This window comes from Psammomys obesus, unplaced genomic scaffold (assembly GCF_907164565.1).
Source record: "Psammomys obesus unplaced genomic scaffold, mPsaObe1.curated_primary_1811, whole genome shotgun sequence".
In the NCBI taxonomy this organism is placed as follows: Eukaryota; Metazoa; Chordata; class Mammalia; order Rodentia; family Muridae; genus Psammomys; species Psammomys obesus.
Window position 1 is genome coordinate 10259690 of NW_026596040.1, and position 16634 is coordinate 10276323.

The following is a 16634-nucleotide window of genomic DNA, read 5'->3' on the forward strand; positions in this document are numbered from 1 at the left end:
AGTGAGGTAACCCAGACCCAGAAAGATGCACATGGTATGTACTCACTTATAAGCAGATATTAGCCATATAGTACAGGATAACCATACTACAATTCACAGACCCAAAGAAGATAAGTAACAGGCAGGATGCTTAAATATTACTCAGAAGGCAAAATAGAATAAACAGCAAAAGTGTTTGAATAGAGGTAACAGGGGAGGGGAGGGAAAGACAAGAAAGGGCTGGCAGAAAGGAGAGAAACCATGAGCAGGAGCATATCTGTGAAAAGGAGATCTAGAACAGAGCAGGCTCCTGGGAGGATATAGGGGTTACTCTAGCTAAGACTCCTAGTAGCAGGGGTCATAGAGACTGAAGAGGCAACCCTTTAACTAGGCAGGACTTTTAGTGGAGGGAGGAGAACACCAACCAAGCCACAAAATATTCAACCCAAAATTTACCCTGCCTACAAGGTCTACAGGCATAAAGATAGAGCAGAGATTGAGGAAATGTCCAACCAATGCCTGGCCCAATCTGAGAACCACCCCACGGGAGAGAGTCTGACACTATTAACAACACTCTGCTGTGCTTGCAGACAGGAGCCTAATATTGCTGTCCTCTGAGAGGCTCTACCCAGAAGCTTATCAAAACAGATGTTGCGACTCAACAGCCAAACACTGTGCAGAATGCAGGGAGTCTTGTGGAAGAGTTGGAAGAATAGAAGCAATGGGAGGGGACAGGAGCTCCACAAGAAGACCAACAAAGCCGACTATCCAGGGCTCAGTGGGGCTTGAGGAGAATGAAGCACCAACCAAGAACCTTGCATGGAACTAGGCCTCCTACACAGATGTAGCCAATGGCCATCTCAGGCTTCATGTGGGTTTCCTAGAAAAAGAAGAGGAGGCTGTCTCTGACATCGACTCCGTTGCCTGGTGGGGCTGCCAAGTCAGGCCACAGGGGAAGAAGACATGCTGGGTCCTGATGTGCTGATATGGGTTGGGAGTGGAGAAGGTCCTTATATGAGGAGTAGGAGAGTGGGCATAGGAGAAGAAAGAGGGAGGTGTCTATGATCAAGAGGTAAATTGAATAATTGTTTTTCAAGTTGCCAAAAGTTACAAAAAAAAAAAAAAGTCTAAAAGGAAGAAATACGCAAAACCTGAATGTTCCTACAGTCATGAGTGCACAAAGAAAAACAAAAACAAACAAACAAAAAAAACAAAAACAAAAACAAAAATAAAGCAGGAGGGCTTGCATGACAAGCCTCAAGACTGGAAATAAACAACAGAGGCAAAGCATGAGATGGCTACTGCCCACTTACTAGCCCACACACTGCCCTCAAATAGACACAGATAAGGTAGAAGACTTTACAAAGATTGCTGCATTGGTGTTCAAAGCAAGCTATATCTTTTGTCTTCATAATAGCTTACAGTTGCTAATGGAACCAAGAACTGTTAGGCTACCATGTGATATCCATTAGACTAATGTCTTTAATATTAAAAGGGTGCATTGATGAATAAACTTCATTTTATGGGTAGTGAACTTTATGCTCTAACATGATTCTAAAGCAAGCCATGGAAGTCCACATATACCTCTTCCAGCAGTTGATCTTTAATCTGATATAGCACAATGGCAAAAGTAGCACTGTAGTGGAAAATACTAGAAAACACAGTCTAGGCTTCATTGACTGAAGTACAAGTTTGCATGCACATAGATGAGAGAATACCAAACAATTTTTTTTTGTGAATTCTACAAAAAAAATTCTTGATTCAAAGTTTTATTTCCCTAGATACTACACATTTTTCTTATTTTGTGGTAGTCTTTGGAGGAGCAGAGAAACCTATTGATTCTAGTTGAAGAAGCCAGTATCATTATGGAAACAATTTCCTATTGTCAGAGTTGTAAGTATAAACATTGAGCTATTTTGAAACAAGTAGCCCTCCTAGTCTCTGCTGTCAGCTTAAAGAGAAATGACCTTTGAATGAATTGCTTAAGACATGCTATCTATTTCTGAAATTAGCAGAAAGGGACTGTTTCAAGATTCATTTAAATCATCTGTTTAACTGTCAAAAAAGTACAGAGCAATGTATTATGCTTTTTCTTTCTAAACAAATAAAGTCTATGGATAAGACTTTTCAATTTTGCCATGCAAAGCCTTGCTATCAGATCTTTATAATGCAGTATGCAAATGTCATGCTTACAGAAGATCTTCATCTTCAATCTAATATTTTCATTTAAAATGAGCTAGCTAGAAGTTCTCAGGGTTCATTATCCCTATGTCTTTATTCTCATTCAAATTATTGTGTTAACATTATCCTATTTATTAGAATACCATTCAGCTAAGAATATTAAAGATCTCTGATACATAAAAACTAAATCTCCTCTCAAAGCAGATTGTCACAGGCTAACCTAGAATGCTGTGTGGGGAAGATAAAAACATCATAGACATTGAGCTCCCAGTCTCCAGATCAAACAGCAGGATGGTTCCACCATCTTTTCAATAGCTTAACTCCTTGCAAAAGAAAGATCCAAGGGGCCAAATGACACTAACAATTCAGAGGAGGCATTTGCAAGGATAAACACTGAAGTATGAAAAATAGCCTTAAGCTGAAGATGTCATAGCAAAAGAAACTCTAAATAGCATACAGTACATGAATTCAGCTAATGAATTTGCCACTAAAATGTGGGTTTTTAAGGTTGTGACTCATGGTACAAAACAAAGACTCCTAAGAATGTTCACTGGAATTTTTTCAGCCTCAGTAGGCAAGTAATTATCAAGAAGGCAGTGCCTCTCAACCTCACACATTCATGACATTTCTGCTTATTCTGGTGTGGTGTGCTGGGTATATGCCTAACAATGAAGAAAAATGTACATCAGAGGATAGCATAATATACATTCATTGCCTTCAGCTGTGTATAGCAAATGCATTCAATCTACCTTTATGCTTTGATAACAGAAAATCAATTAATATATGGATAGGGTAAATGTACTACAATACATTAACATTTGGAATGTTCTGCATTGCGTGAAAATATTAGGCAAACATATATAAACAAAATGACACTTATCAATATGTACTTTCACGTTTTAAACTGTAGAACATCATAATGGTATGGTCCTACTAATTAAAGAAAATAGCTGTTACACAGGCATGCTTCCAGGTACACGTGTACACACACACACACACACACACACACACACACACACACACACTATATCGTGTTGAATTAAGATGTTAAGATGCAAGTAATAGATAATATAGAGATACAAAATACATTATATATAAGTGTGTTGCTCTGCTTGGTTTCTGAAATAGAAGGGAGTCCAATGCCAGAAGAAAAAAGAACGCATAAGGATGAATGTTACAATGTTGTTCCTTAAAACACTATATTCTTGTCCCTCTCTGGTTTTGCAGTAATCTGCAAATGGGCAACTCTGCTGCCTTCGATTGACAGATTTAAATCATTTCTTTTTCATTTTTTTCTTTCTATTTTTTGTTTGTTTGTTTTCAAGACAGAGATTTTCTGTGTAGCATTGGCTTTCCTGGACCAGGCTGGCCTCAAACTCACAGAGATCTCCATGTCTCTGCCTCCCCAAGTGCTGGGATTACAGGTGTGTGACACCATGCTGGGATAACTCATTTCCTATTAAGAAAGAAGAGGATTTACAAAGAACTATATTTATTACCATAACAGCAATAATTATTTCCATGAGTTAAAAAGTCACTAACATAAACCTACTGAAGGTTCCAAAGTCCAGCACAAGACTAAAAAAAAAGTGAAGAACTCAAGGCAGTGTCCATAAAAACTAAGAATAGCACATTCTCTTGTTGCTTTAGGTTCTAGAAGAATTTAGGTTCTCTTTATTTGCTTTCTATCTCTGCTCATAACTATTCTAATGCAGCTTACTTTGTGAATGACAATCGATTGCAATCTAACCAAACACGTCTTGCTTTGACATTTATAAACACACAGCTGCAGGAACAGATAAATTTGGCGCAATGTCTATTTTCTATGTGTGTGAAAGGAATGGACGCTTCTGCTTACTAAAGCTCGTATAGCATTAGCATTTTTAAACAGTTGACAGAACTATGCCTGGGAGGAAAAGAAAGTAACAGCATAATGTGAAGTGGCCGCTGTAGTGTCTCACATTAGGCCTATTATCGCTTCATGCAACATGATATATAGTAGCTGAGAATCAGGTAACACTGAATTGCATTTTCTTCAACTCACATATTTGGAAAATGAGAAAAAGTTTGCTAATGCATGAATAACAACGTAAACTTCTATTAAACTTCCAGATGAAGATGAAAAGATGGAGTTCTTATCAAGCTGTTCAAGAAATTCTGTCATTGATCATTAGAATGCCTTCTAAAAATGTAACTATGAGATTTTTTTTAGATAAGCCATCCTTTGAACAGTGTAAAGGACCAGAGAATTATTTTAAGCAGCTAAATACCTCTCATCAAAGTTTCTTTTTTTTCTATACCTGATTTTAGTTTCTACGAATCACAGTTTAATTTACTCAAGATTCCTTGATTTGAGTTAGAGTAGGACAAAATGCATCTTGAGAAAGATGTTCATTGCCACCGGTGCCACCAAAATAAAGATGGGGCTTTTCACTTCCTGGGCATGAATATAAAGAGCTAATCAGCTCTCTCTGGCATTGCTTCACTTATAGACCACATTTTCAGGAACATAAGCACAACTTGGAGACTGGGAAAATGCCCACAATTTGGAAGTTTAGTTGACACCTGGCAATGCATAGTCAGGGGCATCTCACAAGCATAGTCTACATTAACATGTCAACAGTACACGATCTGCAAGCCTCCTCTTATGTGCTATCTTCACAATCTACCCCTATTACCTCCAGTATAGGTAGTGTGACAGGACTGACCTACTTGCACATTTGATGACCGCATAGCTAGGTTCAGTAGGCATCTAGAAAAACTGTAATAAAAATGACAGATTGTGCAGCTTCCACAACAAAAACACCTTTTCTCTTACATCTCTCACTGGGCAGGAGCCCAAGGTTGAGGAGCTAGACAACTCATTTTCTGGAGGGGATGCTATTCCTGGCTTGTGAGCAAACCTCTGCTTATAAGAGCAGTGGTTCTCCACTGTGGGTATTGACCTCCTTTGGAGTCAAAGGACCCTTTCTCAGGTGTCATATATCAGATAGCCTACATATTAGATATTTCCATTATGATTCAGAACATGAGCAAAATTACAGTTATGAAGTAGCAACAAAATAATTTGTTTGGGGGCCTCTACAGCATGAGGAATTGCGTTAAAGGGTTGCAGTGTTAGGAAGGCTGAGAAGCACTGCTACAAGAGTCTGCTCTGTGCTAAGGAGAAGAAACCTGAGAGCACCTTGGTGTCTTCTCTTCTTATAAGGACCCCAGTTCCCCTGAATGAAGGTCTTTCCTTGGTGACCTCATTGGTCCTTAATCATTTCTACAAAGGTCTGGTCTCCAAGGTCTGGTTACCTTGGAAGCTCGGTCTTCAACACAGGAGCTTCTGTGAAGCTCAACAAAGTTCTTAACATCATTCATTGTGGGCTGCAGCAGCTGACCTATTGCCAGAAGTTTCCTTTAAGAGGAGCTAGGTAAAGTGATCCCTTGTCGTCACTGTCTGGGTCTACTTGTCCCTATTGCCTTTGTATCTGAAAACCCTTAGACATGTTGGCTCTATATAGCCTGAACCAAAATTCATGATGCCTATATAGAAAGACACTATATCTTCTGGTTTGAGGAGGTTCACCCATGCTTATCTGAAGGGTGAAATACAACTGACTCCTTGTATCTGTTAATTCTAAATCTGTCTAGATTGCTACAGCTACTTACCTGATGGACTGAGTACTGTGCTATGCCATCCAATTCCCCTCAGGACTCTCAGTGTTCTCAGCTCAGACTTCAGTACCCAAGACCACTGCTGGATGTCAGCTTGATGACTGTAACCTTGACCCATGTAAGTGCCCCTCCTTTGAGCAACCTCTAAACCATGACAATTGCAGAATATAGGGGCCTCACCCTGGGATTTTACTTGAAGGATCCACCGAAATATCTAGGTTTTACAAGTTAGGCTGAGGCCTTGGCATTAACGCTTCAGAAAGCAACACTGTTTTTCATATGATTCAGGATTGTTTGCTCCCTAAAACAATCCCTACTAACATTCTCTCTGCAAATCTTTATGTCAGGGCCTCTGTCTCTAGGACCTAACCTGCAGCTTTGGATTTTTTAGATAACCACATACTTACATTGCAAAGAGCATGTATTTTATTCGACAATGATACCTATTATATATAAAAATAGGTAGTTCTCATGACAGTGAAGATGAAATTGGGATTTAGTCTTTCATTGTTAAATGAAATGTGTTCAACCCAAATGAGTGCTTTCTTTTCCTTGTATGTGCAAAGGATTTTAATAGCAGGCTCTGTTTACTCCCCTTCCTCTCACAGATTCAGTGTACTGATGATTATTTGCTTGCTGGATGCAAACGTAGAAGGGTGTAATTTTGCTAACAGCCTTTCTATTTCTGATTTTTCTCTCCTTTCTCTCATTTTTTTGACAAAGCCTAGATTGATGGGCTCTAAAGCTAACTCATAGACCCTGTAATGTGATATAGGCTGCCACTGATTATCAGTACTATCTCAAGTGGAGAAAGCAAAGTCACCACATATTCAATTAGTTGTTGATTCTTGATACACTGGGTTCAGGGGTCACTTCAGAGAGTGGCTGCTTTTGAGTAAAAAAGCAAATTCAGAAAGGGGTTTTCAGAAACTTGGCCCTGTTAAGACATTCTATGATAGATCTCCCAAAATGGTCCATGGCCAACATCAGAACTGGGCTGCTTTGACAGGAGGTGAGGATAAATCAATGTATTTGGCAGTGGTATAAACAAATCAAATTTTTAAAGGAAAGAAAAAAAAAACAGAGCTCTCAAGAAAGTTTTAGAAGAACTCTGTGGATTTGGATAACAGAGACTCAGCATTTTTTTCTTCCAGTGTCTTCCTAATTAAGAGATAAAATAAACCAATTTAGAATAGTCCTCCCAACCCCAAACATTACCTCATCTTACCTTTGATTCTTTGTCTGCTCATTAGTGTATAGCAGAACTGGAGGATACACAGAAGAACCACAAACACTTTATGATTCAACCTCATGAAAATGTAAATCACAAATGATAGGCAACGGTGATAAGGGGAAGGGCATTGTCTTTCTGTCATCGTTGCTATTTATTACTAGGCATAACAAACACTATTAAGTTCCAAAGAGCCAAGTCACAGTTAAATCTCACCCAAGGTCCCAGCACTTCTGTTTCAAATCCACATGAGACATCCATTGCCATGCACTCCTGCCATGTCCCAGAGCACTGAAAGAGGGGTCTATTAAGCCCTGCACCCTAGATAGGAAAATTCAACTTAACATCCAACAGAAGTTCTGTTAACTTCTCAGAAATTCGAAAACCATAGGTTTATTTCAAGCACCACTTCCTCTCCTGTGGGTGCCCTTACTCAGAGCTCTGTGATAAAGTAGAGAAGGGCAGGAAGGAAGGGTACCTACAGTCGCTGCCAATCCCCACCCCCAGGCATCCAGCATCTTGCAAACAGGTGAGCATTAGTGAAGTCACTTGTTGATACCAGTGCCATTGTGATCTTTACAAAGAAACTTAACTGCCTCTCTGCTTGCCTGCTTGCCAAAGCAGCTCAATCAAGCCCCCAGTGGGGTTGGAAGGCCTCCTCCCAGGAGCCACTCATTATGAAGGTCTCCGTCCTCTGATTGCACAGTCATTGTGCATATACTAAATGATGGATCTCTTCAACTTTTTTTCTTTCTGTATCAAAGAAGAGAAATTGTGTTTAAGACGTGCTTTTCAAAAAGCTCCAAATCTCTCTTGAGAAAAACCATCAGATCATAGACTACATCTTCATGAAAACATGGTATGTCTTCTTTTTTTTTTTTTTTTGGTGAAATAGTAAGAGGACCTTTCTTTAATTATCGAAGGGATGGAGAGTTTGAGACATCACTGAAGGCTTCTCTACAACAGATTATCCTGGAGCACAATAATGTCAAACATCTTCCCCTGTTTACTGAACTCTTTCTCTCTATAGCACACCCAGTACTGTGCCTATTATATAAACAGAGGGGCTACACATGGTAACAGCTTTTTTCATTTTTTTGTGAACAAAATCCGAGTCGAGTTGAAACTTTATCTGTAAATATATCCATCATCCTGTGTTTTGTTCTTAAAAGATCGATGCCCACTGTGAGGTTTTTTTGCTTTGTTTTGTTTTGTGTTTTGGGTTTATGTAAATGTTTATTTCCTTATTTGTGGTGTGGGGAGCTTAACAGAGATGACCACTCAGACACAGTGTGTAGCTAATTTGAGTCTTTATTCCAGTGCACTGGGACCACACCCAAGAGTTCTGGGACATAGGTGTGTCTCTCAATGTCCAAGAACACATTGTTTTTAAGGCCAGAGACCTCGTCCAGGTTTCTTGTCTGAAGCTTACTTGGTGGCAGTAGGGCAAAAGGGGTATGGGGGGGTTCTGCAAAGTAAGTATTTTGAAGCAAGCATTTTTAACAGAAGTTCAGATAAACTGTTAATTGGAGGAGGTTCCACACAAACAAGCAGTTTTTACGAAAGCTGAGATAAGTTAGCTAGGACATCCTGACCTTTGGATCCTAGAATAGAATTGGGTAGTTTTCCATGAGAGTCTCCATCAAGGATACTAGAATCTGATTAAACTGGAAATGACCTCAGCAAGAATACAAGATGGAGGAAACTCTTCACTGTCCTGCCCTAGCTCAAATGATTCCTATCTGTTCTGCCAGAGTTTGTGCTCTCCCTTCTCCAGTGACTTTAATTATTGATGTTAAACAATGATATCAGAAAAGCTTTAGTGCATTTTACTGTGCTGTTGAAACATATTCTAATTTAGCATATCATTAAAACAGAAACCAAGGAAACTAAGATAAGCATATGGCAAAAAATACATAAATAAATAAAAAATTAACAAAATGTGTGACATATGGAATTCTGCCTAGAAACCAATATAACCTGAAGTTTGGATCAAATGAAATTTTAGAGAGGATGAGGACCTGTCCCAGTAACCCCATAGCCACATTGGTTCAAAGACTGAAAATATCACGACCTGGGAATGACTTAGCTTCAGAAAAACATCAGTCCTGGCTTTACTGACCCTTTACCAGAAGCAGTTTATATGAGTCATTCTTAATCACAGACTACCAGACCAATAGAAAATCACCAATATGTACAAATACCTCATGAAACACAAAACACATAAAACCCATGTTAATACAACAGTTTTATTATCCAAAAATGTTTATGATGTCTAAGAATCTCAGACTTAAAGGTAAAAATTAGGGATTTTATAAAGGGTTTTATGGGCAGATGTTGCTTCAATCAGTGTGTGTTATTCATATAAGGCAGGAAGAAAGAACTTTTTTAAAAATCACAAATTTTAGTCACACTATGGAATTAAACAGTTATGAGAATACAACACGACTATGGCATTTGTATCAGCACTGAAGTTAACAACGGTTCTTAAATGGAAACAGTTTTGTCATGTGCATGTTAAGTGAATGCTAAGCCCACGTTATATTTTAGAAATGAAACACCTTGGACATTTCTGAACTTGACATCACTGTGGCCATAGCCTGGGGGTTGCTCGGTGCTTTAAGAATGAAAATATTCCTTTGTATAAAGGACCTAAAATAGTGCCAGACATTGAATGGGACATCCAGGATGTGGAAGGTAGATACAAGGAACTATATAACACAGAGGAGGTAGGGAGAAAATTAGGGCAGTTTCCAACAATAGTGTGGGAGGATGTCTGCCAAAAGCTACTCATGATTTACTAGGAGCTCACACCAAGTCTATCAGTGGAGATGTGCTCTGGTTACTCAGTAACATTGTCCAACAATCTTAATGTTTCCCTTGAATGTCCTCCTGACAAGGCTCAAACTGAATGTTTGTCAATTTTCCAGTTTTCTCAAATGTCTTGATAGTCTCAGCCATCTTACTTACCAGCAAATTGTCTCTGTAACTCAGAAAATATGGAGACGATGATGGATTCTATAAATTTTACCAACCGGTTTACAATGTTTCCTACATCCCCTTGTACCATTTGCCATCCTTCTTTGATAATGAGGGATCCCCGCTCCTCTCTAAGCCACACCACTCAACAAAATACACAGCACTGTCACCTCTCCACATCGGGGGATATCCAAACACTTCATGTGTTTTTGCCTCCTTCGGTTATTGTCTTATCTCTCAAATTCACCCCATTTACTTAGAAAATGAAAAAGCAAAAACCTCAACTCATATAGGTTCGTCTTAATTATCCAATATTAAAGGTTTGCCTACAAACTCAAAGTATCTTGACATTAAAACATGTTTCTCTAGTCTAAATGGGAAATCAACGAGAATTAAGTGCACACACACATACCTGAGTTGGTACCTAACAAACACTGGAAAAAAAAAATCTCTTCTTTTTCTGATTCTCATAGCATATCCTTTGCTTTCCATCTTCTGTTTAGACTAGACCTTCTTTGAATGGCTTTTTTTTTTTTTTTTTTGCTTTCCAATAAATATTGATGCAATTGGTTGTTCTTCCTAACTCTAATAAGTCTTAAAATTTTCTTTTTGCTATGATTATGCTTTTCCTATGATAGTGATTTTCCTTTCTTCTATTAGTTAATTTTGGTTTTTTTATTGCATATATTTACCTTTATTTATAAGCTACAATACAAAGCATTATGTTACCTGACTTCAAAATATGTTAGAGAACTGTAGTAGCTGAAAAACAATGTAATAACTTCATACAACACAGATGTAGAGGGGCTGAAGAGATGTCTCAGTGGTTTGTTTGTCTTGCAGAGAGATGTAGCTCCCAGTGCCCATATGGAAGCTCACAGACGCTGTCATTCTAGTTCCAAGGGGATGGGACCTCCCCTTCTGGCCTCTCTAGGCACTGCATGCATATGGCATACCTACATAAATGCATCAAAATGCTCATATGCATTAACAAATGAAATAAAAATTAAGAAAATTGACATAGAGATAAAAGGAATAAAGTAATAAAAAATAACTCTACCAATTTATTTTATTCTACATGAGAGTTTCACACAATAAATAATTGTCCTCACAAAATGCCAACCATGTCAAAGTTGAAAAACTCTGATCCATGGCCTCTGCCTAAAATATGGCATGGGCTAACTGCTGACAAGTCTCTCCTTCAGCTTCCAGCTCTACCCTCCACTTTGCATTCATATCTACATAGTCAATCATCCTACATACAAAATTGAAACAATAATATCTCCATATTTGCATGCTCAATTTACATGATCAATATGTCTCAAATAAATGATAGAACTATTTTTTTTGTCATTCCAAATGGGTGTCCTGGATATCATTTGTGTCAAGCTAGGGTATTTCCCCAAAATCCTATTCCACATTCCTTCGGGAGTTTCCATGTGAACACTGGGTCCTCCCCATTCCCTTAGCATTAGGGGATATGACACTACATTATGACACTATATTAGGAGAAGAGTTACAACCATTTTAGAAAACAAGTATATTCTTTTTGTCTCATTTCATAGCTGGGATAAGATTCAGCATTCCTTTTCTATGATTATAATAAAGCTATATTATATAACTAACTTTTTTAATAGTTAGAAAATACCACTGTGGAGGGGACAGTAGCCCCACAAGGACCAAATATATCAGGGCACAGAGGTCTTCTATGAGACTGTTTCTCCAACCAAGGACTATGCATAGATGTAACCTATAACCCCTGCTTGGACATAGCCCATGGTAGCTCAGTATCCAAGTAGGTTCCCTAGTAAGGGGGACAAGATTTCTGACATAAACTCAATGACTGGCTCATTGAGCTTCCCCTCCCCCCCCAAGGGAGAAGCAGCCTGGCTAGGCCACAGAGGAGGACATTGCAGCCAGTCCTGAAGATACCTGATAAGCTAGGGTCAGATGGAAGGGAAGGAGACCTTCCCTATCAGTGGACTTGGAAGGGGACAGGAAGGAGATGAGGAAGGGAGGGGAGTTGGGAGGGAAAAAGGGAAGGGGCTACAGCTGGGATACAAGTGAATGACCTCTGATTAAAATAAAAAATAAAATAAAATTAAGTACATATGCTCAAAAAAATTGAGACATATAAAAAAAAAAGAAAATACCACTATTCCCTCCATGAAGACTAGCCCCAGAACCAGCAAGAGATGACACAACCACCTGCTGCCTCTTCTAAAGTATTGTTTTCCTGTCTTCTCAATATGTGAGATTCTTGCTGCCTTAAGAGTCCATAAACTCTCACGAGAATAAAATGTAACCTCTAAATGCAAACTGATCAACTAGTCAAACACATTAGACACAGAGAGGAATCAGCCTATATTGTACCTATTTAAAGGGAAGCCATGATGATAGTACATTGACACTTTCCTAGCTGAGTGTTAAAGGTATTTACAACAGCATTCAATGTCTGTGTTACACTTCTGCTGAGTTCCTTAACCATTTGTGGGGAGTATTACTTGTAATTTCTCCACTTATTTAAAAATGCAACTTTATCTAATTATTTTATTTTTAAAAAACTCTCATATTTCTTAAATCAGAAGAAATGCAACAGTGCCCATTGCCTTGTCTCTTTTTGGTCTTTTTCTGAAAGAAGAAACTACCATAACTGCTTTAGCAGGAGGAAGTAAAAACAGGGAAAGGGCATGAAAAGTGAACCCTTTTCTTATGGGCAGTTTGACTATAACTCTGGAAATTATCCCTGTAAAACCAACCAATAAGTATTGGGAAGTAGGAATTCGCAAACTATGAGGATGAAAACGTTGTATCTTTCTTAATTTCCCTCACTCTGTGAAGTCGCATATATAAAGCAAGATTGATTCACTCTGTCATTCATGCCGTGAGACCTAACTGCCCATGACATAATGCTCTATTATACTTGTATATTAAATTCAATTTACACATACAGGCATTCCTTGTTATCTTAATCTAACCCAATAATAAAGTCAGGTTGAACTTCAATTTTTGAATAACTGAACACTTTGTTTTCTTGTTTTGTATGTGAAAAATGATGCATTCCTAGCCAATTCCATTTTGCCCCAATATCATTAGACACTCTTAATGATGCACATAGCTCAACAAGAATCTTTTCATCCTTTCAATACATCAATTATTTAATTACTCAATAGTTAAGCAAATGAAAGGGAGCATTTGTGTGTAATATGAATCAAAGTCCCACATAAGACTGCAAAGATAGAACGTTATATATTGATTGCATTTTGAGTTGATAAAGAAAAAGAAAGACTTTGAGCCCTTTAGAAAGTCACCTGAGTTTACTGCCTGGTATGGCAGGGAAGACCATCTACAAAGAGAGGTTATACCAAATGGGATTCAATTTTCATGAAAAAAAATTAATATGGGATTTTTTTCAAGCTGAAACCTAACCAAGTTTAGACCAAAACAGTACTGGGTATCAGGTGGGTCATTTGATCTGTGGACTTCAGACATAGAAGTTACATTGCCCTGCACACAGTAACAATGTTACTGTCCTTCTTGTGTCCTACATACATATACATATACACATACATATACATATACATGCAAATGCACATACACATACATATACATCTATATCATATATATATATATGATGTATATATATTATATCTCCTCCTCCTGCTAACGTCTGACCTACTTCCTGTCTTGTAGTTTCAAAGTACCCTGGCCTCTGGTCTCTAGAAAGCATTGACTTCAGGCAGGTTTTATACCTGATAATTATTCAAACAATCCCTAATGACAGAACCATAGGTGTGTACACTGCAGAGAGATTTCCACACTCTAGTCTGTGTACCTCCACCAGGAAAATTTGTTCTGTTTTGTCAATTTAAAATGTGTACAGGTAGCAGCCCAACTTCCTGAGCTTTCCCATCCCACCCAAACCCGGAGGATGCAAGCAGCGTGATCAGAGTAACAGGATTTACAATATTACATTCACATCATATATGTGAGAATCATAATGTACCAGTTTCAGAATCTATCCCAATCATTTCTACTTCATCTTCTGTTAACACAGTGAGTATGGGTCGATGTTAAATAGCAGGGCAATTTCCAACTAAAGTGCAAAATGTTACACAGACTATCTACGTTGAAAAATTAAAGAGACCTTGCTATTCCTTTCAGTAATCCTTACTGTATTCTCATAGTTTCTATCTATTTTCCCTTCCCATTTGTTTGTTGTTTATTCCCTGAAATTTCTTCCTATGTATCATTTCCTTTTCAAGACATATCACGCTTGGTGGTGATGCACAGTTGAAGAGTTCTCGTCATGCGTTTGTATATGGAGGTCTAAGTCCCTTCAGAACCAAGGTTCTGGTCTTGGTTTGACAATAACAAATTTTTGCTGCCTTCCATTCGCATGCCTACTTATCATTGTCAGGCTGGAACTGAGGCCAGCAGAACCTGATATTGGCCAGAGCATCCTGCAACTCTCAGAGCTAGAAGAGCCAAGGGTAAAAATCCAGCTCTAATGCTAAGTTGATTTGTTGCTTGTGTATTAGGTTTGGTGTGTTAAATATTCTAGATATGGTAGTTCTAAAATACGTGGAGACATTTACAGACCAAAGTAGAAAAATAAGAGTCAGAAGTTTCAAGAAAGCATAGCCAATTTTAATCTGTTTGGAAAGAAATATGTTTAATATGCAGAAAAATTAGCCAGTGGCTGTATATTATTCATAAAGGAACACTGAAGTCAGGGTCAGTTCAGTCCAGAGCTCTCTATGGGACTGTGGGCATCAAGGTAATGGCTGTTAATGTGGCCTGGTGTCGGTTTACTCAATGCAGTATGCTATGTGTTATGGAATTTGCATAAATGATTTTCTTAATCTGTAAAACTTTGTGAGTGTTGGTTTTTATTACTGTTCACTAGATTCTTGGGTTTAAAGCTGGAATAGCAAAAAGTAAGGCTGAGGCAGTGAGGTGGCTCAGAAGGTAAAGGGTGTTCGCTGCCAACCTGACTGTCTCATTCCCACCCCGGAGTCAATGAGAGCGAAGCGGAGAACCTGCCCTGCAGCTTACCCTCTGACCACCGGAGGAGCTTGCTAGCACGCAATCATGAGCGTGTACACATGCGCACACGGAACTGAACACACAATAACAAAACCCAAAAGTGGTTTGTTCAAAAATAGTTAGTATTTTATAGTTAAGAGAGACAAGCCAAAATGTAACTGAGTGGTCAGAGTCAAAAACTATTTCATATTATGACTCTCTGCATATTCTGTGAGCATCATCTTTTGATACTCTTTTATTTCACTTATTACAATACATTGCTGTTGCTTTATTTCATTTATACTATTTTAGAATATTTGAATCACCCGATGGATTTACTAACATGCAAAATTTCTAAATACATGTAAGTTTAACATATAACAATCATAAAATGGCATAAGTCTACTTGAATTCAACACTATTTCAGAGTCCAGACTTGAGCTGCCATGCCCTGAGTTCTCTTGCCAGTACGTCATTTCTAGTTACCTGATACTAACAGGATGGTAAACATCAAAGAATTCCCACGGTGTGAACTTTGTGGGGTTTATACTGAGATCGATCTCTTTGCTATTCTTATTAAATTTTCAGAGGGAAAAATGCTCTTTGCCATGACTTTGTTCTTCATTGCATTACTGTGAAATTTTTATCTACTACAAACTCACATAGAAAATTAGTCTCAGTAACTGTAAAAGTGTCTTCCTTTCACTGGGCACTGTTTCTTCATTAGGTGTTTTAAATACAAAAGTTCAGCTTCTTATACTAGCTGGAATAAGTATGAACATATTTCCAAATTAAATAATTCGTCTAGCTATATCTAGTTAGTCAAGGTCCTGTTAAATTTATACAATTATGCCAGGTTTGTGGACATCCAAATAAATGCGTTTTTCTGAGAAGCTGTATATTATATACCAATTATGGTTTGTTTTCTGCTTTCAAACAAAAATTATATACATATATATAATATATGATAGAGATGATATATATAGTAAAGATGATAAGCAAATTTTATTAGATGAACCCATAGAACACACCAAGGGAAAAAGAATTAGTTACCAAAAGTGTAATGTTACTGTCATCATTATTGATGCTCTATAAAATATTGATTGCACTTTGGCATCAATATTAATAAAATATCAAGAGTGATTTAGATAATGCTTCTAGATGTTGAGTTCACATAGAGTTCTCCAATTATCCCAGCAATAATTATAAGTCAGGTGTTTCAGTCAGGCTTCTGACAGTGTGACTTATTTTGCTCACACTTTCATCAAATTTAGACCACAGCGACATGGCCCTTCACAAGCATCTGTGGAGAGGCTGCACACAATGTTTCCGGGGAGCAGGGCTCTTCATCTCATGGCAACCCGAAAGCAACAAGGAACAGAGGAGTAGGCAACAAGGTATACCTTCTGGTGTGTGCTCCCAGTGAACTGTTTCCTCAGATTAGGTCATGAGCTCCCCACCACCACCAGCAAAAAAAATCACCGTGAACCCAGCAAAAGATCAACCTCACAGGTTAGGATACAATGTCTGTGATCTAGTAACCTCTTTTTGTGAATGGACTCCCCCACCACCA

General features: G+C 38.2%; 1 pseudogene; it reads right to left on the minus strand.

Annotated features, from left to right (window-relative positions):
- Positions 1-5526, minus strand: part of LOC129688067 (ornithine decarboxylase-like) — a 66189-nt pseudogene extending 60663 nt beyond the window's left edge.
- Positions 5527-16634: the final 11108 nt, after the last annotated feature.